This window comes from Sorex fumeus, unplaced genomic scaffold (genome assembly GCF_029834395.1).
Source record: "Sorex fumeus unplaced genomic scaffold, SorFum_2.1 ptg000037l, whole genome shotgun sequence".
In the NCBI taxonomy this organism is placed as follows: domain Eukaryota; kingdom Metazoa; phylum Chordata; class Mammalia; order Eulipotyphla; family Soricidae; genus Sorex; species Sorex fumeus.
This window is the reverse complement of record NW_026606094.1, coordinates 38055369-38082105: the sequence shown is the minus strand read 5'-3', so window position 1 is coordinate 38082105 and position 26737 is coordinate 38055369. Positions and strand designations below refer to the sequence as shown.

At 38.3% G+C, this 26737-nt stretch overlaps 1 protein-coding gene across 1 annotated transcript in view; it reads right to left on the bottom strand.

Moving 5' to 3' along the window:
• The window catches only part of GRM3 (glutamate metabotropic receptor 3), a 242985-nt gene that overhangs the window by 106894 nt on the left and 109354 nt on the right, over window positions 1-26737 (bottom strand). The gene's annotated exons all lie outside the window — the stretch shown is intronic.

The window sequence follows — 26737 nt, the reverse complement described above, 5'->3', positions numbered from 1 at the left end:
GGTTCTTCCCCACTTCCCTTTATCTTAGCTGAGTTAGCAGGCAACAACCAAAATTCTTTCTTCTCTGCTCTAGTAAAATGACTCTGGAGAAGGCTGTTACTGATCAATTAGTTTTTAAATCTAATAATCCCACTATAGTCTTAATTTTACGTGAGTTTAATTAAAATCAGTATGATTTTTTTAACCTATTAAAACTTCCTAGGCTTCTTTTCTCATGCTTTATTTCTGACTACATCTCAAATTTTATAATTGATGGAATTCTTCCTCCCACCTCCCCGTTTCCCCTCCACACCATCCCAGCACTGTGCCTGCTCTGCAGTCTCCACTCACTGCGGGTATGAAGCTCCTGTTAGTCCTGGGGTTTGCATGTAGATTGTCACTTAGAATAGTTTCATATCTTTTAACATCACTAGCTAGAACATCTGCCTCTTTTATGGATCAGGCCAAAGCCTTCTTGCTGTGAGGATCATGTTCTTGACACTAGAATGTGGACTTTGCTAGAAAGTTTTCCCAAGCGCAGACACAGAGCTGTCCACTTGCAGGTATCAAGTGGACCTATTGCTGTACTACTTGGACCCTTGTTCCCTAGTACTAGGACACAAGCTGGTCTGCACACTCACTGTGCTTACCTGTTCCCTTTACCATTATATGGTGTGAGCATGTTATTTTTAGTCAGTTAAGAGAAATGATAACGGGGAACCCCTGGGTCCTACAACTGACAAGGAACAATCACATATTCTAGTGGGTATGGTGAATGTGTCTTCTCTCCTGCTTTTCTGCCTGATTGTTTATTGGTGGGGTTTTATGAAGGAGGGAACTCTCTTGACTGATTCTGGATTCAGTGGTGAAGTCTGAAAGTCATGCTATCTGTACTCTCTTAGGTGAATTAGCTAATGCTGACAATTTGGTGTTCGAAATGCTCTAATTTGTGATCTTAATAGCTGTTCACACAGCCTACTTCCTGTCAATCTATAAATATGTCTCCTTGCCTGTAAGTCAAAGGAATATAATAAATTTGGATTTTTAATATCTGAAAAAATACAATATTCAACAAGAAACTAAGAGAGGAATTAATTTGGTACTTAGTTCAACGTTTTGGATGTTTCCCTCTTAATGTTAGCAGTGCCCTTTAAGATCCAAATTTTCACATACTTTCTGTTTTATTTCACATGGAATAAAGGATAGTCTGCTTTTTAAAAGACATACAAAATATCTGTATTTTGCTTGTTTATTTAGGTATGAACTTTGGCAATAATGACAAAAATTATTGTAATGCTCAGTGTTAACCAGAGAATCTCTGGGAGACCTGCCAGAGGGCACCAAAAAGTCTAATGTTATTTATTTATAAGTCTGATACAGTAATAGACTTTTTGTATTATATAAATATCTTGTCTCTCTTTCTTTCATCTCTATATGAAATTCTCTTTGAAGCAAAACTACTATGGAAGGCAAAACTAGTGTGATTATTATCACTAATGATAAGCAAAAATTTCTCTATAAAATAATTGTTTTATGTGTCTCATAAAAGAGAATTGTTAACTAAAAGAATGTCACTGACAGTCTTACTATACATCTATAAAAAATGTAGCTGTCAGTTGAATTTAAAGAAAGTTTGACTACTCATGGGGTACAGAGGACCCTACAGGTTATATAATGCATACTTCTCTCCTGGGAAAATGCTTTTAGTCAAAGAGGACTGCATATTACACTGAAAATAAAAGGATATATTAGTCTCTATGCTTCATGAATAGGGGCTTTTTCAAATTTTATTTTGTATAATGATAACCTGGCATACTGTCTGCATCCTAAAATGTTTTTATAAGTAATATAAACATTCACAGTTTTGTTTACAAATAACTTTTAAATATTTTATTTGTGGCTTGGAAAAGGGGTATTAAAATAGAGAAATGAATTTTAAAATAATTATATTAATGAAGTGTTTCATTTCACTTCTGACTCAAGTGTTCTTGCCATATGACATTCTTTGCTGATAGAATTGCCAATATGTAGATCTACAAGAATAACTTTCTGTATATACAGGAGAAAATCCTGGCTTTATATTTTTATCTGTAGGAGAAGCATGGATTTTACATGTGGAAACATTGACATACATTTGCTTCTTATGCTTTGAAGTAGGAGAATGCTTAACTAAAAACATGGATATTATGCTATTTCAAAGTTTTAGAGATGCATACACTCATCAAATTGTTATTAAAAACTTATTTTGTACTGGCCTTAAGATGAATACTGAAGATATAAACTTGAACTGTAAATTGATATACATTATCAATGCTGCCAAATACAATTCTACATGTTTAGCTATTTACTATTTACTAAACCAAATGTTTAGTAAGGAAGGACTCACCTCTTATTTTATCAATTATATTCAATGTTGTTAAAAATTTTAAATATACAACATATTTCACTTACCATTCTGATTGTTACTAATTGTTTGATTTAGAAAGCAATCCACTACATACCATGTATGTACATTTGGAAATTAGATATACAGATATTAAAAATAATTTGATAAAATGTTATATAGAATATTTTCTGCTAAATCCTTTAAAGGGCATATTCAATAACAATGCAGTCTTAGAGAAGTATAAATTAAAAATTAATTGTAGTAATTTAAAAATATACTGTCAATATTTTTTTATTTACCTTTTTCAAAGAGCAGAATTTATGATTAAGACTGGGGGTCATGAATAATTTTAAAATATTTAACATCATTTAAAATGAAACCCTAAGAAACTGAGAGAGGAGAAAATTAAAATGTAACTGAAAAATAGAGCAACATGCTAAATTCAATGCAACTGTTTATCTATATGTAACAGCTTATCAGGATTATGGGAAGAGCACCAACAGAGTTTTTTTCAGGTTCCTTTCATTATAAATCAGCCAACAGCACATTCCCCAGATAAACAGGCTCCCTACTGCAGTGACATTCATATGCAGCTAGAGAATTGCAGCTCTGCAGTCAAAGTTCTCCATTCAGGGATGATGAGTGATGTGTCAACTATAAACAAGCATGTGTAGCTCTTTCTGCAGGCAACCTGCTCACTGATGTTTTATTAATCGATGCATTAATAGAATCTCAGAGGTTTTCTGTGAATGTAACCCCTGGAATATGTAGACAAGGAGAATTTCTATATGCTGCATATGCTAATATTTTCCATTTTCTGTATTAACTTTGCCCAGGAATTTAGTGTTGGAAATGAAATCCAGTTTGACTCAAAGAATAAGTAGTTTATCCAGGGTAGATGTAAAGCCAGGAAACATGTTTACCATTGACTAGAAATAAACCCTTAAGGTGCTGATGGGTTTCTGAGAGTACTCAAAGCCTATCCAACTGACCAATTTGTGGGAAAAGTTAGATTAGTGCCAGCATAAGCAATTTTATGACACATTTGATAAAATTTTCAGCTGACTGAATTATGGGGGAACACAAAGGGCTAAAAGCAATGGCAATTATTCTTTGGCATAGAGTAAAAGGAACTGTGCCATAAAGGCATTTTCAACAACCACATGTACAATTGCATAATTCTAAGTCCTTTACTAGAGAACAAAGGTGTTTTTCCTAAAAGTTTTTAAGAAACCATGATAAGCTCTCTATTAATTTAATCATTTTAGGACCACTTGCTTAAAAATTGTCTTCCACGTAGAACTTCTGTATTACTTTAACCATAAAGGAGTTCCTCCATATGCTGAATTCCACACATACTTTGTACTCTATTTATTATAGTCATCATATTTTGTTTTATATTTATTTCTATAGTTTTAAAAAATGTGAATTACTGTACCCCCCACTCCTGGTCCCCTCTCCCCTTTAAATTGTAAGGTACTGGATAGTAGGGAGAATGTCTTAGATGTTGTTAAATTTATTTTCAAAGTACTTCACATAGAATTATCAAATACTGGTTAAACGATAAATTCCAAATGGCATGTACATTTTTGAGAAATTGATTATGAGGCTGGAAAACTAATTCAGAAATTCTATTCAGATAATAAAACATAAAAAAGAATTTTTTTTCTAAATAATGTTATAGCAGGTCCGAATTTCACTTTTACACTAGAGAAATCTGACTTGAACACTTCTTTTTTTTTTATCTTTTTTTTATTAGTGAAACACAATGAAGTACACTTATAGACTTATAAATTTTTGTGCTTGGGTTTCAGTTATACAATGATCAAGTACCCATCCCTCCACCAGTGCCCATCCTCCCCCACCACGGATCCTAGTATCCCTCCCACCCCCCATCCCCCCCCACCCCATCCCACCCTGCCGCTGTGGCAGGGCATTCCCCCTTGTTCTCTCTCTCTTCTTTTGGGTACTGTGTTTTGCCAGAGAGGCATTGAGTGGCAATCATGTTTGGTCTATAGACTACTTTTAGCATGTCTCTCCCACCCTGGGAGGGTCTTCACAACACCCTTTATTTGGTGCTCTCTTCTCTATCTGAGCTTCCTTCTCACCTAGCACATGTGGCTGGCCTGACTTGAACACTTCTTATCTTTCTTTTGATTTTAAGCTTACATTTAGCACAAAAGTAGATAAAGCAAAACTGAAAAACAAAAAGAACTTGGAAAAATAGAGACAGGTTCATGTTATTGGTTTGAGAGAGACTGGGAGGACTGAAAGCAGCAGTTGCCTTTTCTTGAAGTCCTGAATGACTAGGAGAGAGAAGGCCAGAGAGGAGAGTCCTGCTTCCTCAAGGATTTCTCTAGTTTGAGGATGTTTGAGATCCCACAATGCTATATAATCTTAAATATTTTTTAAATAAGTAGAATAATGGAAATGAACTTGATCAGACCTTTTTGGGGTTTGTTTCAGTTTGCTTTGGGGTCACACAAAGATGTTCATGGGTTACACCTCGCTATTCACTAAGGAATCACTCCTAGCTGTGCTCAGGGATACTGGAGATCAAACCCAGGTTAGCCGCATGCAAGTTCCTTATCCGATGTACTATCTGCCCATCCCTCAATCAGAGCTTTTCTTATGAGCTAGTTTTATTTGTGAAGAGAAGGACGCTGCCAATTGAGAGGATGGAGCCAGGAAGAATTGCTGATGATTCTCTGAAAGAACGAGTCCCATTTCAATATTTAGCCTGCAACCTTCCTCTCATTCCAATCCCACATTTTCTTTATCTTCATAATTTAAGAGTGTTTTTATGAGGTAGAAGAACTGGTCTGCAATCATGCTAAACTTTGTCCCTTAATGTAATTGTTGATAATATGTATCTCACTAATATCAACTTGACTGAATCTTTCAATATATATGAAAATTTATTCACTTCTCTTCAAAGTAATACTTTGTTTTTCTAACCAACAAACTATTGGTATTTTGCTCTTTGTGTGTGTGTGTGTGTGTGTGTGTGTGTGTGTGTGTGTGTGTGTTGGTTTGTGCAAGAGTGTGGTCATTGTTTTTTTTTTCTGTAAGTTTCCTGACCCCATTAAAAGTCCTTCAAATTGGAGTATACCCAAACTCCCTTCAATCTACCTCTGTCCTTTCTGTCTTAGAAGCTGCCAAGTCTAATAGATGTTATAAGTTTGTCAGCATACAGAGTACGGAAGCTAGATTTATCAAAAGCTTTCTTGCTAGCTTGCTAGTTCTGAACATAGTGGCAAAGGGGTAATACTGAAGTAATTTTTACTTGTTGGCAATCTAATTCATCAAATAGTTATTATTAATAATGTTCCATGTGCATGAAATCACTTTTCTATAAAATGTAAAAGTGTTTTGTACATGAATGAACTCTTACTGCTTCCTGGTGTGAAAGAATTATTGTATCCATTGCTGAATGGAGAAAGTATCTAGAACTTGTTCAAGGTTGTAGTGAGTAGACAATATACAATTAAGTTTTTAAAAGACTTTTCATCATATTGCTTGATCTAGTCATACAAAGGAGAACACATATCATACATGTTTCCTGAAAAATATCGCAAGACTCAATTTTTCCTCAGTATATAAGTGGTAAAATGCTAGAAACAATACTATCTTTGCCCATTTCAAAGTGAAGTCTTTAGAATATCTATTGCTGCCAGTTGGTTCTGTCTATGTCATAATAAAGTATTGGGCTTTCTCTGCAGAAAAAAAAATGCTGTAAAACTGAATAAGCTTGAAGCAAAAAAAAGTCATGAGAGGGAAAAAAAACATTTGAGCAAAAACCCATGCTTGTTTGATGAATTTCCCAAAATTTTGTATGAGGGACTTTTTCTGTCATAGGACAATGACAGTCTTGTTGATCTGAGAGGTATAGATTAAGAGTTCCTGTCTTCTAAAGGAACTTAGAAGTTAATTGTGGGACAGAGCTGCAGAGGGATAGTGAGCCTAAGGTGTGGTGCAAGAGTTAAATTGCCCATAAACAGGGTGACTCTTAGAGATCTGCGAAAATCACCTGCCTACAACAAGGTTGCAACAAAAGCATCCAAGATCTGCATTTCAGAAAGTTACTGGCATTTCAACTGAGGAGAACCCAATCTAGTCACATTGTATCTTCAATTAAATTAAATTTCTAGAGAGGTTATTTTCTATGAGTAAGGGTCAATTTCTGGAATAGGATCATGCCGTGGAACAATACCATAGAGCCATAATAACAAAATAAAATTAAACATAACATTGTAATTTGCTAGTTAACAAAAAGGACAAAACAAAAACAATTTTTTTAAATGCCTGACATTGAAAAATGTTTCAAGCATGTATGGTATTCACATTTGAGTCAAATTTCACACAAAATTCACCAAAGTTTTACAAAACTTCAGCAAATTCTAAGCAGGACATATACAAATAAAACCAGACAGAGGCAAATCATAGACAGGTTAATGAGATTATAGACAAAGGGAAATCTTTGAAAATAAAGTAAAATACTATATATATTTGAAGAGCACAATATGAAGGAGAACTAGCTTTTCATTAGAATCAAAGGAAGTTACAGTTCAAAGAAATGGCTTTCTCAAAGTTCTGGGGGAATCTCATCACACATTTATTTCTACCTAAGACATAATTCAAGATTGAAGGCTAAATAGTTTTTTTTTTAAAAAAACTAAAACAGAATGATTTCATTACTGGCAGAATTATATTATGAGAAATGTTAAAGGAAGTTCTTCAAAGTAAGAGGAAATGACACCATATGGAAAATAAAAAATCTATAGGAAGAAGTAAGGGGAGCCAGAAATGGTTAATACGTAAGTTATTCTAGAACACTCTAAGCCTAGCTCTGAGTTATTATAAAATAATATTGACTTTCTAAGGTGGGTTCATAAAGGTATGTTTGGTACAAATCAAGAATGATAAGAGAGATGAATCCTACAGTCATCTTGTGTATTTTATAGTCCAATTTTACTTTTCTCTTCATGTGAAAAGCTGTTTGCATTTAACCTTGATCTTGGTTGCTGGATATCTAGATAACTGCATTGTCTAGATTTCTCCAGCTAACAGAACAATACCATATTTAAAAGGCTATGCTTCTGAGAGTAAAAAAATGCAATAATTAGTCACACATTCTTCTTTACTAGATAGTTAATAATTCATTCAAGGAGAACACCCAGCTCATGTACATTGATATACCTCTCTGAATTTTATTTTGTGTGTGTGTGTGTGTGTGTGTGTGTGTGTGTGTTTTACTTGGTTTCTTAGTATCAGCTTTTTAAAAAAATTTTATTAGTGAAACACCATGAGGTACAGTTGTAGACTTACAAATGTTTGTGCTTGGGTTTCAGTTATACAATGATCGAGTTCCCATCCCTCCACCAGTGCCCATTCTCCACCACCACTAATCCCAATATCCCTCCCACCCTCCATCCCCCCATCCCACCCTGCCTCTGTGGCAGGGCACTCCCTTTTGTTCTCTCTCTCCTTTTGAGTGCTGTGGTTTGCAAAAGAGGCATTGAGTGGCAATCATGTTTGGTCTATAGTCTACTTTTAGCATGCATCTCCCATCCTGGGCGGATCTTCCCAACATCCTTTATTTGGTGCTCCCTTCTCTATCTGAGCTGCCTTTACCCCTAGAGTGTGCAGCTGGCCTCCAAGCCATGGAGTAAACCTCCTGGTATTTTTCTCGGCTATTCTTGGGTGTTAGTCTTGGGGCTGGTATCGCTCCGGGCTGGAGCGATAGCACAGTGGTAGGGCGTTTGCCTTGCATGCAGCCAATGTGGCCGACCCGAGTTCGATTCCTCCGCCCCTCTCGGAGAGCCCGGCAAGCTGCCGAGAGTATCTCGCCTGCACGGCAGAGCCTGGCAAGCTCCCCGTGACATATTCGATATGCCAAACACAGTAACAACAAAGTCTCCAATGGAGACGTTACTGGGCCCGCTCGAGCAAATGGATGATCAACAGGAGGGCCTTTACCTTTACCTTTAGTCTTGGGGCACCTGTCACACGCTGCCTACCTCTCTGAATTTCACCCTATTTTTTTTTTTTTGTTATAATTTATTTATTTATTGAATCACTGTGGGAAAAGTTACAGAGCTTTCGGGTTTAGGTCTCAGTCATGTAGATACCGAACACATTTCCCTTTACCAATACTCATTTTTAACCCCGAACCCCAATAGACCCCCACCTCCCACCCCTCCCAATTCTTGTGAGGCAGATGAGTTCTAGTTAATACTCTATCTACTTTGACTAGATAGATTATTTCGATAGAAGATGCACAATTATTGTTTAGAGTTTACGACCCACCCCCCGCCCAATCAGACATGCTGAAACAGCGTTGTGAAATGATTTGCTTTCTACAACTTGGTTTAAGAATAAAATGATGTCGCGCGGCCGCTATCGCGGCCGCACGGTTTTGAATTTCTGCTATTTTACTTATTGACCCTGGAAGAATTTCTATTAAAAGTTAGCTAGTTAAGAGATTGGTTTCTGTGCCCTGGAGTCGTGGCCGTGCCGGAGAGCCGCTCGTGGGGGGCAGCTGGCGACCTCGGTGGGGCGTGGGGGACGGCCCACAGAGCCCCCCTTCCCGTGAGGTCCCCGCCGCTCCCCCCCCCCGAGCCCGGCTCAAACCTGCTTTCCACAAGGCTCCCGTGCGGCCGCCATCTTTCTTTCCAGAGAGGAGCGGGCGGGCTGGTCAACGCCCTTCCCCCTCCGGGCAGGCTTGGTGGCGCGGATCAACACAAGTCCATTTGCTTTTCTGCTCCAAGCGGCTGGTTCTCTGTGCTAAGTCCTTGTGCCTCCGGGGCCGTGGCCGTGCCGGAGAGCCGCTCGTGGGGGGCAGCTGACGACCTCGGTGGGGCGTGGGGGACGGCCCACAGAGCCCCCCTTCCCATGAGGTCCCCGCCGCTCCCCCCCCGAGCCCGGCTCAAACCTGCTTTCCACAAGGCTCCCGTGCGGCCGCCATCTTTCTTTCCAGAGAGGAGCGGGCGGGCTGGTCAACGCCCTTCCCCCTCCGGGCAGGCTTGGTGGCGCGGATCAACACAAGTCCATTTGCTTTTCTGCTCCAAGCGGCTGGTTCTCTGTGCTAAGTCCTTGTGCCTCCGGGGCCGTGGCCGTGCCGGAGAGCCGCTCGTGGGGGGCAGCTGGTGACCTCGGTGGGGCGTGGGGGACGGCCCACAGAGCCCCCCTTCCCGTGAGGTCCCCGCCGCTCCCCCCCCCCCCGAGCCCGGCTCAAACCTGCTTTCCACAAGGCTCCCGTGCGGCCGCCATCTTTCTTTCCAGAGAGGAGCGGGCGGGCTGGTCAACGCCCTTCCCCCTCCGGGCAGGCTTGGTGGCGCGGATCAACACAAGTCCATTTGCTTTTCTGCTCCAAGCGGCTGGTTCTCTGTGCTAAGTCCTTGTGCCTCCGGGGCCGTGGCCGTGCCGGAGAGCCGCTCGTGGGGGGCAGCTGGCGACCTCGGTGGGGCGTGGGGGACGGCCCACAGAGCCCCCCTTCCCGTGAGGTCCCCGCTGCTCCCCCCCCCCCCGAGCCCGGCTCAAACCTGCTTTCCACAAGGCTCCCGTGCGGCCGCCATCTTTCTTTCCAGACTCACCCTATTTTTTGATTGCTTTTGTTTCACCTCTGACATATCACCCTATCTCAATTCATTTTCTCATTCCTGAATACATAATGAATTAAATTCTGGCTCAATAGGCTCTTTAGGCCAAAAATGCAAAAGTGCAGTTGCTTTGTACTTCAGTAAGTTGATACTAATTGTTAAACCTTTTGAGTATTAACCTAAGATGGACTTCATAAATAAGAAATATATGGAGAATCTTAATTTTAAACCAAATCTTCCTTAGCTAAAGCAAAACTAATTTTCCCTTGTAGTTTAACACTGATTTCCATTTTAATTTATTTTTTAATTAAAATTTGTTTTGTTTTGTTTTATGGGACACACCTGGGGGTTCTTACTCCTGACTCTGCACTTAAGAATGATGGCCACTTAATACCTCTATTGCAAACCACAACACCAAAAAAAAAGAGAGAGAGAGAGCAAGAGGGAATGTGCTGCCACAGAGACAGGATAGGGTGAAACGGACAGGTTGGGAGTGATGGGAGGAATGCTGGGACCATTGGTGGTGGGAAATGGGCACTGGTGGAGGGATGGGTACTCAATCACTGTATGTCTGAAACGCAAGCACGGAAGTTTGTAAGTCTGTAAGTGTACCTCACAGTGATTCACGAAAGAAAGAAAGAAAGAAAGAAAGAAAGAAAAGAATCACTTCTCGTGGATCCTGGGAGCCATATGTAGTGTTGAGGATCAACCCAGATCAGCCATGTGCAAGGCAAGTGCTTTATCCACTATACTATCTCTCTAGCCCCTAAGGAAGCAATTTTATTTATGGGATTTTAGATACCTCAGAACCCAGCTACTTACCAAAATCTAATCGACATTCTTCAATTTATGTTTATTTGTGAACCTCACACTCAAAAATAACTTATACACAAGTCACTGAGATTTTGAATTAGGAATAATTCTGATCTCCTCAAATAGTTACTTAAATGACATAGACACATTGTCTCCTGCATTATGAAGTATTTTGGTCACTCACAATATTTTAATGTACACTTTTAGTTAGCAATGCTTTATTGAAATAATTTTAGAAAATTATTGTTTTTCTTTGGTGGTATAAGTGCTCAAGATCCAGTTGTACATATTTTTTCTAAGTATTCAGTGATAGTACATTAATTGCTTTACATTGGTTGTAGTGAGATATTTAAATCAGAAACTAGAAAACATTAATAAACCAACTTCCTCATGAGTCACCAATAGGACTGTTAAATATTTACCAGCATTCTGCTAGTGGTAAATCTAACAATGTGATTTTAACATCTATTCTGAGGACCAAATAAAAAGAGACTGGAAAGCAATAGAAATCCAATGCCTGGCATCTGTTTTTCCTAACTGCAGCCCACAAGCTGTTCATGTATCATGAAATATATTAGTGACTTGCAATGAACGTTCTAAAATGAAATAGAAGAGTTTAAAATGTAATAGGAAATATAACAGTGATCTAAGGAATGTAGTTAAGGTGATTATCATTGTCTAAATTTGTGTGTGTGCATTTTTGAGTATATTCTATTTACAATGTAATAAATTTCTTACCTGAAACAAGGTAAATGAAGTTTGGAAGCCACTATTTTGCTATATGGGCTCCATAGTCAAACAAATACTTGAAACTACTTTATGTGAAACTCAGGCATATGGCCAGCTCTGAGTACTTCCTTCTACATATGTATAAAATAGAGATAATAATAGCATTTCTGTCTCATGGCATTGATTTTGGGATTAAAAGAGATTGAATACACCATTAGCTCAAAGATTGTTAGTTGCTATAAAATTCTTGGTGTGAGAATGTTTTATCAATGGATTTATTGAAATGGAGAGGAGGGAGATATCAGAACTCTCCACGTGACGATTTATAATTCAAAATTTCTGTTGTTTCAGGATTAGATAACTTTAACTATCTCATCTTTATCTCCTCATTTAGTGAACAGAACCATCTGGGCACACTCCTACAGATTTTGCCTTTTCTCTGGCTGCTGTTTAGGAGTTTTGTGGTCTTGAGAAATTTCTCACTATCTTAATAATATAAGGTGAAATTTCAGATGAAGGTGTCCAGTAAATTCTGGATGGTCCAGTATTTATAGGTTCTAAAGACCTAATATGTTAGGAAAAGACTGAGAAAGATATCCAAGTAAGAATATGCAAGGTTCTCACAGAAAATTGATTTATTCTTTTTCTTCAGAAAAACATATTTTTTATCCTTTCTGACTTGGATCAATCCTGGCATGTGGAGTTTTATTGTGAGGAGGATGTGCACTTATTGTTCTGAGTCAGTCAGGACAAGGACATTAACCCACTTCTATGCCAAGAGAAGGATATTTACTAAAGATTGTGCCAGCCAAATTGTCTTAATTTTTATTATCTCAAGGCATTAGTACCTCAGTACAGAAGGTTTGGGCCCTGTGGCTGTAACAATTATTAGTCTTTAAATTCCATGGCAACTCCTATATCTGTGCCAAGTCTGAACTGCTTTCTGCCCTCTTATCAAGTCCTTGTATGCTCTTCAGGGAGAATGGGACCCTCTGCCTTAATAAACAGCTAAATGTAGGAACATGCACTTGTAACTTGAAGCATAGATTTCACTCTATAGAAACACTTTAGCAGAACCAACATGTTTCTTGTACAGCTTGAACTTTCAAATGATTCTCATTTTATTTGTGTTTTTACAAAGAATAAATATTACATGGAGTTCTTGTCTAGCACACCTCAGGGTTTATTCTCAAATGCTCTTACCTAAGTGATCAGCATGAGGTTTTGGCACTCTGAAAATGCACATTTCTTAGGCACTAGTGTCAGATGAGGTATGAAAGAATACATATTGTCTGAATCTGCTAATGCAAAACCTCAAAGCAAGCAAAAGCATTTCATGGTATTAGAAGTTATTTATTCTTGGGAATATGGGAAATTAATTATTGGAAGCATGAGGACAGCATTTCTAGAGTATTGGTAACTTCTATTTATAATTCCAGATGATCATGTCATGGATGCTAAAGAGTTTGTGATAACTCCTCAAGCTAAATAATTAAAACATATGCATTTTTCTGGATGTATGTGATACTTCAATAAAAATAAATAACAATAAAGCAAGGCACCTAAAAAACATGGTTAACCTGGATTTGTGTTTTTAAGTGGTTTAATATGACAAATTGGCCACAAGTATATTGGAAAAAGAACTTGCTTCTGTACACTACTGGTGATATTAATCTTGTGAAGATAATACTTTAATGCCCGGTGTGAGACCCTGATATAAACTGAGGTGTCTTACTTCTTTGTGAGTGAGTGATTTCCTTGTTGAGTCCTCCTCCTCATTATAGTAGGAAACAAAACTTTTATTTTTTGCTATTCAGAAATCAGGAGTCTGAATGTTACAGACAAATTATCAGTAGCATGCAATCTGGAAATCAATACCTGTGCTGTGACTTTACAACTCAGCCTAGAAGGGAGAAGGGTGAAAAGTGAACTCCACTCCAGAGCTCCAGGCCAATTCTGAAGTGAGTATTGCTGCTTTCACAGCTTGAGTTCTGAAAAGTGAATGGAATTCATCTTCATCTTAAAGTTTCAGTGCATAAACAATTCTTTTCAATAATTTTTAAACACTGCTTATGTGAAAAACTTCTTATTGTATAACAGGTACTAAGGATACAAGGATGATTATTTTTATACAGTAAAAACATGGTTTCTTGGAATTCTGATAACAGTTCAGTAGTAAAAAAATATGCATTCAAATTAAACTTGATTTGGTTAACCATTGTGACAAGTCTGATGAGAACCAAAGACTTTTCCACATATTGTCACAGTCATTTGTTTCTACTGTACTGATAAGATAGGTTACCATTTCAAGATTTCAAGGTAGATTGGGCCAACCAGTTTCAGACACTACTGTTTTGTTCCAGATAACCTTGAGTGTAACTGTATATCTTGCCCTTAGTCATGGTTGATGACATTTTGGAAAACCAAGAAAATGTTGCTCATAGATTCAACTCAGTAGCCCAAGATCCAATGTTAGTAGGTAGAAATTTGAGACTGTCTTCTGTCCACCATCCCCTATTACCTTCCTTATGATTCCTATTTTCTATGGTAGTTAATCCTTGTGTTAAAAATATTCACAGATAATTATATAGACATTTTATTTTTTAACTATCTTTCTTATCTCAGTCTTTTAGGTAGACATTATTGTCTCTGTATTCAAGATTTCATCAAATCCTGGTTGTTGTTTTGATCACAGCAGCTCCAAATTTGGCTCCCTTTTTTCTAGTGCTACTGTTAGATAACATCAATCTTCTATTGAGCTTTATTTCCGACTGCTGTAGCTTTCTTTCATTTGGATTTCACACACCCACCTTTCTTCTCTCCACTGAATCTCTTCAAGGCACTGCTCTAAACCTGTATTTCTTTACCTGAGCTCACATTAACAGTTTCAAATATCTGTTATCACTCTCAACTTAGTCCTTGGATTATCAGTTTCATTCACTTTACTAATTAACTTCCTTTCTCTTATAGCCCATTTTCTTTAGTCTCCTAGGAAACACAAAGATTATATTTTATGCTTTTCCTTTTTTGCCTTTTTCATTCTTAATTAGCATATTTTACTAAGTTTGGATAAATTAATTCAGTTGCTTGTGGGACTAGTAAAGAAAGCCCACATCATTGTTTTTGTCACTTTGTTTTAGAGAATACTTCTATTGCATGTGTTTGGTTACAGTTTGCATTGCAAAAGCATCCTACTGTTTATAAAGTAAATTATGAGGCAGGTTATCCAGAGATCGTTGCAAAAGCTAATTCTCATTGCTGTGCTAATGATAATGAGTATCTTTGTAGACTAGTATGATTTTAACTCTGTGACAGATAGACAGAGAACACATAGTAGGAATGCAGACAAGTACTTTAAACTAAAAAGCATATTACTTTTTATTTGATGATAGTAAATCCTCATTTTTGCTATATTCTCATTCTTAAAAGGAAAATTATTAACAATTTTAGAAACTCATATACAAGTTGCACTCATTTATTCCCTCCAAAAGATAATTATAATCAGTTTGTCTTTGTTTTAAACCACACCATTACTGTATACCTGTCTCTGTGCTCAGGGATTACTCCTGGTGGTGCTTGTATGGAGCTCAGTTTGGCTGTGGGCAAGACAAACATTTTACCTGCTTTATTACCATTCCAATCCCACTTCCCAGATTTTTGGGGTAAATATCGAGTAAACTGGTTGAGGGGTAAACTTAAGACCTACCTGCTCAGAACTCTTCAGTCACTGAGTGTTAGAGCAGATTCTTCTACTCCCTCAACTTTCCTTTCTAACTCTGGCTTTGAGAATTATGTCTAAATGGGATGTAAGAATGTAAATGACTTGATTGTCCTTATGCTAGTTTGGTGGTCTGGCATTATTCTTCTTTCTCCTTGAACACATTTATGTTGACTTTACTTAAATGTTTTCTCCTTTTTATCTTTAAAGTTGTGCACAGGGGTCACTCCTGGAGATAAAAAGAAGAGAAAAAGCCTGACTATTTTTGTCACTGTTTCTTTTGAGGTGCAGGGTGGGATGGGGGGGATGGGTGTGGGAGGGATACTGGGATCCATGGTGGTGGAAAATGGGCACTGGTGTAGGGATGGGTATTTGATCATTGTATAGTCGAAACCCAAGCACAAAAAATTGTAAATCTACAACTGTACCTCATGGTGTTTCACTAATAAAAATTTTTTTTTAAAAAGCCCGACTATGTGGACCTGACAGTTCAGCGGTCAGATCTAGTGATTCAGTGTTGCTCAGACCCAGTGGCTTTGGAGGTCAGCAGGGTACACCCTGTGTTGCTTATTGTCTATGCAGTAGCTGAGGATCAAATGCAGGGCTTATATATACAATGGATATACAAGTCTTTTGAGTTATCTCCTGTTCCAACGTTACTTAAATTCTTTCGGTCTTAAAGATATTTGCCTCAAGTTCCAATTTAGTTTTATGAGACTTTATTTGAGGCCATGATACTTGGAAATGATCCCAACTGTAGAAGGGATCTCTGAATGTGGATTGGTTTCATAGAGGGGTACCTATTAGCCTTCTCATCAGAGCAATCTTTGGAGCCAACTCCAACTGCTATCCAGATGCTCCTTAACTTGTAGCTTAGCACAAGACATTTATACCTTGCTGTTTGGTGGGCAGATGGAGCAATAACCTGTGGGAATTTTGAAAGCCCTGAACCGCAATTCCTGTGAAATTATAGGCAAAATTATCCCAGTGGTGTGGATGCCGAACTAGCCAAGCATTCCCCTTCTTTATGCCGTAGCCTATCAGTGACCCATTTCATAATGGGAAGCCTAGCACATTATTGCACTTCTGGTAGATCCCAGAGGATGCTATCTCACAAATACCTAGGGGAAAGCAGATTTTGCTTAAAAATAGTTTCTAAATTAGGGAGAAAACTTGTAATGATAGGAAAACTTAGAAAATGAGCTCTTATTTTTCTGATAAAAATATCACCTTAGATTTTGGTTAAAATAGCACAAAGAATGAAGATACAAATTTCTTTGAAAAATAATAATGCTGCATGTTATTTCCAAGATATTGTGCTCTAGAACATTGCCAAGTCAAAATGTTAAATTATGTTTGCATGTTGGTCAAACTTAAACATTTGCTGTACAATTCTCTTCCTGAGTAAATTATGAGAGTTGTGGAGACTTGACTTAGATCTTGCTCATGAAGCAAGAACAAAGACAAGGCATTATCTTCAACATGGCTGAGACAGAAGGAGAAGATAAGAATGATTCTTAGGACTTTGAGTAGTTTTAATGATAATCAACATTGAATGATAATGAACCACAAGACAGTAGCCAGATTCTGTGAAAAGCTTCATCTTGGACCTTTTAAAGTAGTTGCTCCACTGCTTCTTTCTCCAGTCAACATTCCCTGCACACAATTTGTGTACTAGTTTTTGAATTCTGAATACTTGTAGTTCATAAAGTGTTTTCATAAGAGTGTCTTCAAAAACATGCACCCTGATTCTGGATCCCTAGTTTTCACAGGGAACTCTGAGTACCAGAGGGTAAGGGTTCTCTATTTTAGGGTCTTGTTGAAAAATTACTGAAAGATGTGCTGTGAAGGAAGTCTAGTTTGCATGTGGTGCATATTTGGAAACATCTGTGGATTATGTATACGTGCTTGGTTCTAAAAACATTTGTTTTAAATAGAAACCTGTTACTTTTGGAATTGCTGCAGACATTTTCTTTCATTAAACAGTATTGTTCCTTCCTGGGAGGACATTAAGTGTCAGACATGCCGACCCCTTGAGGAGGGTGAGTCATGGTAGATAAAGTGGTATTCTGTTGTTCAGTAGGGACTGATGGCAGTCAGCTGTAGGAAACATAAAATGTGTATTGACCCCATGCTGCTACTTGAGAACAATGGTGAAAAGTGAAAGGTTAAAACAAAAGCAAAGGCAAAACAGTCTGTGTTTTCTCAAGCTGTTTCTTGCAGGTGAGGGGGAAATATAATCTTCCTTGAGAAGGGCAACTATTTCATTCTACTAAGCTTTTGTGAAAGGAGAAGCTAACTGCAGGGTGATGGAAAAATCAACAGTGAAGAGGATTGAACTACAGCAGTGTGTTAACTGTTCCCTTGCATGAACGTTAGCTCCAGGCTGTGCTGTTTAGTGGGGTGTAAAATCACAATTAACAGAGCAAGGGTTTTGTAAGTGAGCAGAAGCTGCTTCAAATTATATCCTGCTATTAGCTGCTTTTAAAACAACCACACTGCACAACTCCATGTTTATTGGATTGTGATATGGTCTTGAAGAAAGCATTAATAAAAAAATAGTCGGTTATACTTACTGTGTGGTATTTTTGATCTTAACCATTTAGGATGTTTCCCAGCAAGAGATGCAGAAATGAGAAACAGAGTCAAACTGATTGATTTTCAAACAATCTTTTTGTGATTTATTATTTATTTCGATACTTTACTTGATAATACACCTGTATTTATGAACTACAAGTATGCCGAGTGAGTGTGGTTTCAGCTAAAACAATTTAGTATCTAATGGTGTGGATAAATAAATGCAAGAGAACAACTAACATAGGACAAAATAGGCTTTGATTTATGTAGAAGAGCAAAGATATTACATACCACAATTGTTCTTGTAAAAGACTTTTTAGAAAATAAAATTACCTCATAGGAAATACGACCCCAAAAGGCAAAAAATAGAATATTTGTTAGTTCCTTTTAAAAAATAATGGCATTGGAATCCTTTTTTAATACCCCTAGTATTGAAGATGTGTTAACACTTATGTTTTGATACATATTATTTAAAGTTTGGCTGGAGCAATAGTACAGCGGGTAGGGCGTTTGCCTTGCATACAGCCAACATGGCCAACCCGAGTTCTATTCCTCTGTCCCTCTCGAAGAGCCCTGCAAGCTACCGAGAGTATCTCGCCCGCATGGTAAAGCCTGGCAAGCTCCCGTGACGTATCCAATATGCCAAACACAGTAACTAGTCTCACGATGGAGATGTTACTGGGCCCGCTTGAGCAAATCTATGAACAACAAGAGGACAGTGGCAGTGACAGGATTTAAAGTTTAAAAGCAGTTATAGAGAACACATTTTGAGGATAGAACATTGATTTGTTGCGTATACTTAAAGTTAGTTAAGCTGACAGAGCAGCTAACTTTTTATCACATGGCTCAAGGGATCACTGCATAATTTTTTCTCATGATAATTGGTTGTGTGATGAAATTATGTACACTTAAATATAGAAGTAGCACAGCGGTAGGGTGTTTGCCTTGCACGCAGTCAACATGGCCGACCCAAGTTCGATTCCTCCGCCCCTCTCGGAGAGCCCGGCAAGCTACCGAGAGTATTCGATATGCCAGACACAGTAACAACAAAGTCTCCAATGGAGATGTTACTGGGCCCGCTTGAGCAAATCGATGAACAACGGGAGGGCCTTTACTTTACTTTACTTTACATATAGAAGTAAACTTATAAAATGTCTATTCCAATTACTTTGAGGGCCCAGATCAGTAAGCAATCCTGTTCATGATACTAAATCACTTGATAGCAGTACCAAGACTGGAATTAATTTATGTTTCCAAAGTCCTCTTTGAATATACCATCAATATTGAAAAGTATTGAGTGTTTGGCTCTTCCTGATCTCAAAATCAGAATATGGTAGACCCTCGTATCTGAGGCCTGTATGAGATACTTGAATCCTTTCAGTTTTTGTCATGCTGAAGTTTTATGATGTTTGTCAGCTCTTATATTCAAAGAGGTTGAATCCAAATGACCTGCATTACCTGAAAATCCCTGAAAGTACCAATTGATGTCTGACCAATATTCCTTTTGAATAATGTAATATGAGTCCTGTGAAATCAGCTTGCTTGATTTGGCTTTAGCAAGTACAACAAACAGGCAAGGGATTCATACTGGCTTAAAAGGTGAAACCTTAGAAGATGATAAAGGCAGTGTCTAGATCATGGTGCTGTGTGCCCTTGGAAAGTCTCTGAGCTTTTGATTTTCAATCTATTGGATAAGAGGGCTGAAATTAGTATCAGATATTTTCCAACTTGCATTCTTTTTCCCATTCTAAATTCAGTGTTAGCATAACTATGTAGAATTCTAGTAGCTTATCTATTTAACTTCTGAATATTTTTTTGTTTGGCTCCAGCAGAGATTTCTGTTGAAGTCATTCAAAAAAAACTGTTTATTTTTCTAGACTTGGCTAACCCCCTTTTAAGCACGTATTGGATTTGGCTTCCCAGTGGTAGGGATATATTAGTTCCTTTTTGCTATTTATTCTCAGTCGTATACCCCCCCCCCCCCCCACTTACAGTTAGTGACAAAACAAAAATGCGAGAGCCAGATAAGGAAACATTAGAATAATATGTTTGGGAATGCACTATTGAAAGGTATTTGATATTTGGTGTCTACCAGAAATTAATTTTGGGCAGTACTACCAGATATGGAATAAAGGAAATTTGGGAAAGAAGAAAAAGCTTAGTGAGAACCTACTTGAGTTTTAGTATGAAATTAGACATAGCCATCTAGTTCAAATTTAGTACTCTTAATCATACATTTATTTAAATAAATATAAATAAGTGCACATATATGCCAGAAACTCAAATTACAGACATGAATTTGATAGACAGTCTTTGTCCCTGATGATCTCACTTATCAGGTGAATGTTTTTTTTTTAATCTAGGAGTACTGCTATTTATTCAGCCACTGATTAGCTGATTGAATTGTGCATGAACCCCACCTTACTTTTTTTTTCATTTTTTATAATGTTATTTATTGAATCACCGTGAGAGCAGTTACAAAGCTTTCAGGTCTAAGTCTCAGTCATACAATGGAACACCCATACCTTCACCAGTGCCCATTCTTCACTACCAAAAACCCCAGTATACCCCCATCCTACACCCTCCCCCTACTTGTGGGGCAGATGATTTCCACATTACTCTCTCTTTACGTTGATCACATTCAATATTTTGACACCAGACCCACCATTATTATTTGAGATTTTATCCCGACACTCAGATCTGCTGAAAAGACAACCGCAGACAATTTTTTTTCTATTGCTGGTTATGAATAACATATGATGTTGTGTGGCTGCAGTAGTGGCCGTGCGATTTTGAAATTCAGAAATTTTAACACTTAAATCCGAAGGGATTTCTGCCAAAACCTGCTGGGTTTCGTGATTTTCTCCTGAGTCTCTGGCCGTTAAGCAGCTTGATCAGGAGCCAGAGAGGCCGTTCGTGGGCAATGATGGGATCTCGTTGGGGCGAGGAGGACAGGACCGGCTCCACCCCCATCCCAGGAGGCCCTGCGTGTTTCGTCACTGCAGGCCCAAACCTGACTGTCCAGTGTCCTCTGAAGGATGGTGGCCACCAGGTCGCCAGGGGAACAGGCCAAGTCATGAAACCTATTCCCACCTGGGTTGGCCCAGCACCGGTAACCTGCTGCAGGGACTGGACGCATTTCTGCACAAAGCTGCTGAGTTTTTAGATTTGTTTCTGAGTCTCTGGGATCATGGCCATTAAGCAGTTCAATCAGGAACCAGAGAGGTTATGCCTTTAATTATATAACCGGAGGTGGTTTGTGGGTGTGTTTCCCACATACCTAACTTTTGACCGTTTACTTTCTTGGTAAACTTTGCCCCAAGTTTTTGGGGTCTGGCCAAAGGCACAGCAGCAATTTGGGGGTATCTGGAAGTCTGAAGGCACCATCAGGCTGCTGATGCACTCGCCTCACAGGTGCAGATTGACCTGCTGGCTGCACCATACCCCCTGAATCAGGTGAATGTTTTATCTTTAACTTTACACTAAAAAGTTCCTGTGCCTGAGAATTGAATATTATTTTAGAAATTCTAAAAATGTGGCCCTTTCAAAAAACTCCTTCTCGCCCTGAATGCCAAAATAATTGGTTATGATGCTTTTCACCATGATGGTAATGATACAGCATATTTTTGTTCAAATAATCCTCTTCCTAAGGTCTAATTTATTACTCTCTTAAGTTCTCTGTGAGCAAATCTACAAGAATCTATGGCCCTACTATGACCCCAGTCCAGCATGGCACCACAGTGAAGTCATACAATTTCTCCAAGATTTTTAAGTAAGTTGACATTGAGATTTCGATCCATGGAGTCTACATGTCTCTGGGGATATTGTTTTCTGTTTTATTGTTTTCACCTTCCTTACCCTTTAATCTGGATTTCCTGGTATCCAAGAATAGTGTTCTAAACCCAGACCTACGTTCTCCAATACTAAACTGAGAGAGTCCACTCTCTCCATCCTCTGCCAATGCCTTATGCCAGTCCAGCAGCACAGCTCTAAATAATTGGATAAAATATATACCCACTGCCCTCAGGGACTTCAGACACATCTGCCAAGTCAAATGTACTTTGTCTCAGTTAAGTATTGCTTGGCCCAAATGCTGATACGTTTTGCTGTTGCCCAACAAAGACACCTAGAGAAGAAAACTACCTGAATGCCAGCACTGGGGGAGTTAGGAAATTTAAGGTAAATTTCCATTGGATGCAAAGTTGCAAATGAGGAAGTTTGGCTTTCTGGCTCATCATAAATCAGTCACATATCACAACAGGCCACGAAATGCCTGCAGTCATCGTTCTTAGATTGGCAATAACAAAAGAAACTGGCAAAGCTATTAGCTAGGATTCCAAGAGCCTGGGCACGAGTAATAATCCTGGTTCTGCTTCTGGTTCTGTAGGTAACCACTCAGGAACCTATCTACATGAGTGATTTATTTTGCCTATTGATAGGCAATTCATATTTGAAGTGGTTAGATAATCTGTCTCTGAACATGTCTTCGTCACCCTGTTGGAATTTCTGCACCAGAATGATACATAGTAAGATTCACTGTTTTACCTCTGATATGGAGCGATAGCACAGCGGTAGGGTGTTCGCCTTACAAGCGGCCAACATGGCGAACCCGAGTTCGATTCCTCCGCCCCTCTCGGAGAGCCCGGCAAGCTATCGAGAGTATTCGATATGCCAGACACAGTAACAACAAAGTCTCCAATGGAGACGTTACTGGGCCCGCTCGAGCAAATCGACGATCAACAGGAGGGCCTTTTTTTTTTTTATGGTGCTATTCACCTACATCCTCATATTCTAGGCATCAGATGTTCGTGTGGAGTCCAACAGCACATGTTTTGTTTGGGAGTCATTACTGTGGTATGTAAGTCTCATGTATGTACATTTTCTCTTGGTTAAGTCCAGCAATGTGAGGATTGACTGACTTGCAACCAAAGAGTCATATTCAAATTTTTATTTTCAGGGCCCCAGAATGTCTGGGAGTGATTAGGCTGCTGCAGAGCCAAAATTTCTGACACTGGAGGTATGCTATTGCTTTCCTTGAGTCATAACCATTATATTTTTGATTCTGGTATTTAAGTCAGTTTAAGCTCAAATAACTTCTTTGTAGAGACTGAGTTGTGTTGATAAGGCAAAGGTGGGAATTGGGGGCAGTAGCATGATGGGGATGGATGGTGGTTTGCAGTACTGAAAGAGTATTGGATTGGAGCACTTATATTACTAAGCTGCCTTATATTCAAACTAATCCTCATATCTGTTTTCTTATTGGGAAGATAGGTTAATAAAAGCTACCTCAAATAATATTTATAAATTTAATAAAATATTCCTAACAAATGGGTTCTAAGTAATATAACACCTCACTGGAATATCTTAGTATTACTTTCTTGTCAAGCTCTCTGATCCCCTCATTAGGAATTATACATGGAAGTAGTTTAGGTCAGAGTTGATACTTAAAGAGGTACCGTGTGCTCTTTTAGTGTCTGGGTCCACACTCTCACTACTCTGATTTATTCTACATACCCATGAGACTCTTATAAATGTCACTGGCAAGAGCAATATCAAAACTTTTTTTGCACTGATTGAAGATATTTTAGATGCTTAGGGGGCAAATAGCTATTATAAAAGTTCTAAAAACAAACCAATGTCAACCATTTACTTTGTCTAAGTCATCAGGATTGGCTAGGGTCAGATTTTTGCAGATTGAATCTTAGAATAAGAACTGTATTAGTACATTCCAAGGAGGAATAAACATGATACCTGAGCTCTGCTTTTTGATAGGAAGGTAAACAAACATGAAGGAACATGAAATCTCTACAAATTCTTCTTATTTCAGTTATTCAGAGTCATTTTGACATGCCCATGAGTATGTGTGGTAAGAACAGGGTGTGTTAAAGATTGTGATACTGTGGGTTATAGATAATGCGTTTTCAACATTATTAAAGAGTTCTTATTCAAAGTCAAAGGCACAAAACTTTTTTTGACTCTTTCTTTTGCATTTTTAATGATCTGGTATTAAAATATATGAAGAGAGGGGCTACTAGATTTGTTTTCGCATAGAACATATAATGTTACATAATTTTCATCTGCAAAATGATGGAGACATATGTTTTGATTTAGTGAGAAAAGTCTTCACTTTGTAGTCAGACTTTGAATAAAAAATTTCTTTTCTTTTTTTTTTAGTTTTGTTGTCATATCCAGCAGTGCTCACAGGCTACACCAAGGTAGTACAATGTGCTGATGAGGATAAATGCCAGTTCCAGTCTCCTGTATGCTAAGGATCTACCGTGGCACATTTAGCTGTCTCACTGGCCACAGACTTGGCTTTTAAGCATGGCTATATGAATTATAATCAGTTTGATTTTGAGCAAATTATTCTGCATTTCTGAATTTTTTGTCTTAGATGAGTGGAGATATATTGTTGCCTCTGATTGTTCTTGTGATGATATGTCCAAAATGTCTGGGATAGGGTAGATATTTCAAAAAGCTTTCATCACCCTTCTTTTAAAAGACATGTCTACAGAGGTCACAGAGAAGAATTAGAGATCAGTTTTCTGGGCCTGAAAAAGCTATTCCAAGCTTTGCAGACTTCACTATTTACAGCTTACAATTTTTATTGGGTTGGAATTTAGTAAGAATCCTTTTCTCCAATATATCTTTGCTCAAAACCCTTCAATGGCCCAATTTCTTACCTAAAAATGTCTAAAATATTCTGCCTTCTTTTCAATATATTTTTAAGCTTTATGCTATACAAACTATATTTTTAAGCTTTCTGCTTCAATTTCTGATATGTCTTCCATTATTCTACTACATACTTCTCTTATTCATTGGTACAGAAAATTTTATTTTTCTAAAATATTTCTGGATCCACAGGTTATCCAGAAATTTGCCATTTTCTCAAGAAGCAGTCTATTTTTCCCTTCACATCAACCTAGACAGATCTTTATGGTTTCTTCATGAATAGAAGAGGCAATACCAATTCTGTGTGACCCAAAGAATACCCTTAGATAGGGAAAATTGATAAGGCTTCTGATTCAGCTGTTTTATCCCTCAAGGGACGCTCACCTTTGGAGTCCAAAAATTTCATTTTGAAGACGCTCAACAGGTGAGTACTGCTGGGTGTGGCGCCAAAACTTATATATGGAAAGGCCATATATAAGAGTTCCTGTTGCAGTGCTTAGCTGAGCTTTTTACTGTGGAAAATGAAATCTTCTATTGTACAAAACCACTGTCACTCATGAGAAAAGTCTTGAGATGAGAAATGTATTATTTTTACCAAGATCTGTCCAAATTGCAACTTCATGAGAAATACTAATCTAACTTTAGTCTATTGTTTTGGGGTTGTCTCTTTCACTATTGTTGAGATGACGACTAGTTAAGCCTTAATGGTAAGCAGAATGAAGATTATTTTGTTTTGTTTTGTGGAAGGTGGGTGGGGGGGAATACAGAGGTCTTCAGGGCTTACTTCTGGCTCTGTGCTAATAGATCACTCCTGATGGGCTCAGGGGCAATGTGGAGTCCTGATGATCAAACCCAGGTCATCTGCATTGAGGCAAGCCAACCTGTTCTACTAACACTTCAACCCTGAAATTATTTTTTTAAAGTAAGAATAGAGTTTCCACAAGACCCATGGATTTCACTTCTTGGATATACCAATAAAATATGAGAACATTAATTATTTTTTCTTTAATTTTTATTAGTGAGACACCATGAGGTACAGGTGTAGACTTACAAATTTTTGTGCTTGGGTGTCAATTATACAATGATCAAATACCCATCCCTCCACCAGTGTACATTTCCCACCACCATGGATCCCAGTATCCCTCCCACCCCCCGACTCCCCCATCCTACCCTGCCTCTGTGACAGAGCATTCCCCTCTCTTCTCTTTCTCCTTTTGGGTGTTGTGGTTTGCAAAGGAGGCACTGAGTGGCAATCATGTTTGGTCTATAGTCTACTTTCAGCATACTTCTCCCATCCTGGGAGGATCCTCCCAACACCCTATATTTATTTGGTGCTCCCTTCTCTATCTGAGCTCCCTTTTCCCCTAGCATGTGTGGCTGGCCTCCAAGCCATGGAGCAAAATTCCTGGTACTAATCTTGGCCATTCTTGGGTGTTAGTCTCCTATTTTGTGACTTTATGTTCCCCAGATGAATGCAATCTTTCTATGTCTATCCCTCTCTTTCTGACTTATTTCGCTTAACATGATACTTTCCATGTAGTACCACTTGTATGTAAATTTCATGAGTTCATCTTTTCTATCAGCTACATAGTACTCCATTGTGTAAATATACCAAAGTTTTTTTAACCAGTCATCTGTTCTCGGGCACTCAGGATTTTTTTCAGATTCTGGCTATTGTAAAGAGTGCTTCAATGAACAAACAAGTGCAGATGTCACTTCGACTATACTTTTTTTGCCTCTCTGGGATATATTCCCAGGAGTTGTATTGCTGGGTCAAATGGGAGCTCAATTTCTAATTTCTTGAGAATCGTCCATACTGTTTTCCAAAAGGGCTGAACCAGTTGGCATTCCCACCAGCAGTGAAGGAGGGTCCCTTTCTCACCACATTTGCGCCAGCACCGGTTGCTTTTGAGAACATTAATTCTTGATATGTGCACACTTATGTTCATTGCAGTGCTAAGTATAATAGCCAGGATAAGGAAGCAACCGATATTGATTGACAGAGAAATTGATAGAGAATTTACGGTGTATATTTATATAAAATGAAGCTCTAAGCAGTTGTTAGAATAGATGACTTATGTAATTTTCTAGAAAGTGAATAAAACCAGTGAATAAAATCATGTTAAATGAAATAAATCGAAGGGAGAACAAACACCAGGTGATCTCAATCATCTGTGGTATAAATAGAGAAAAACAGGGGAATAGAGATTATCAAATTGTGACAAAACTTTGCCTTTGGATTATAGGCCTGAGTATACCAAG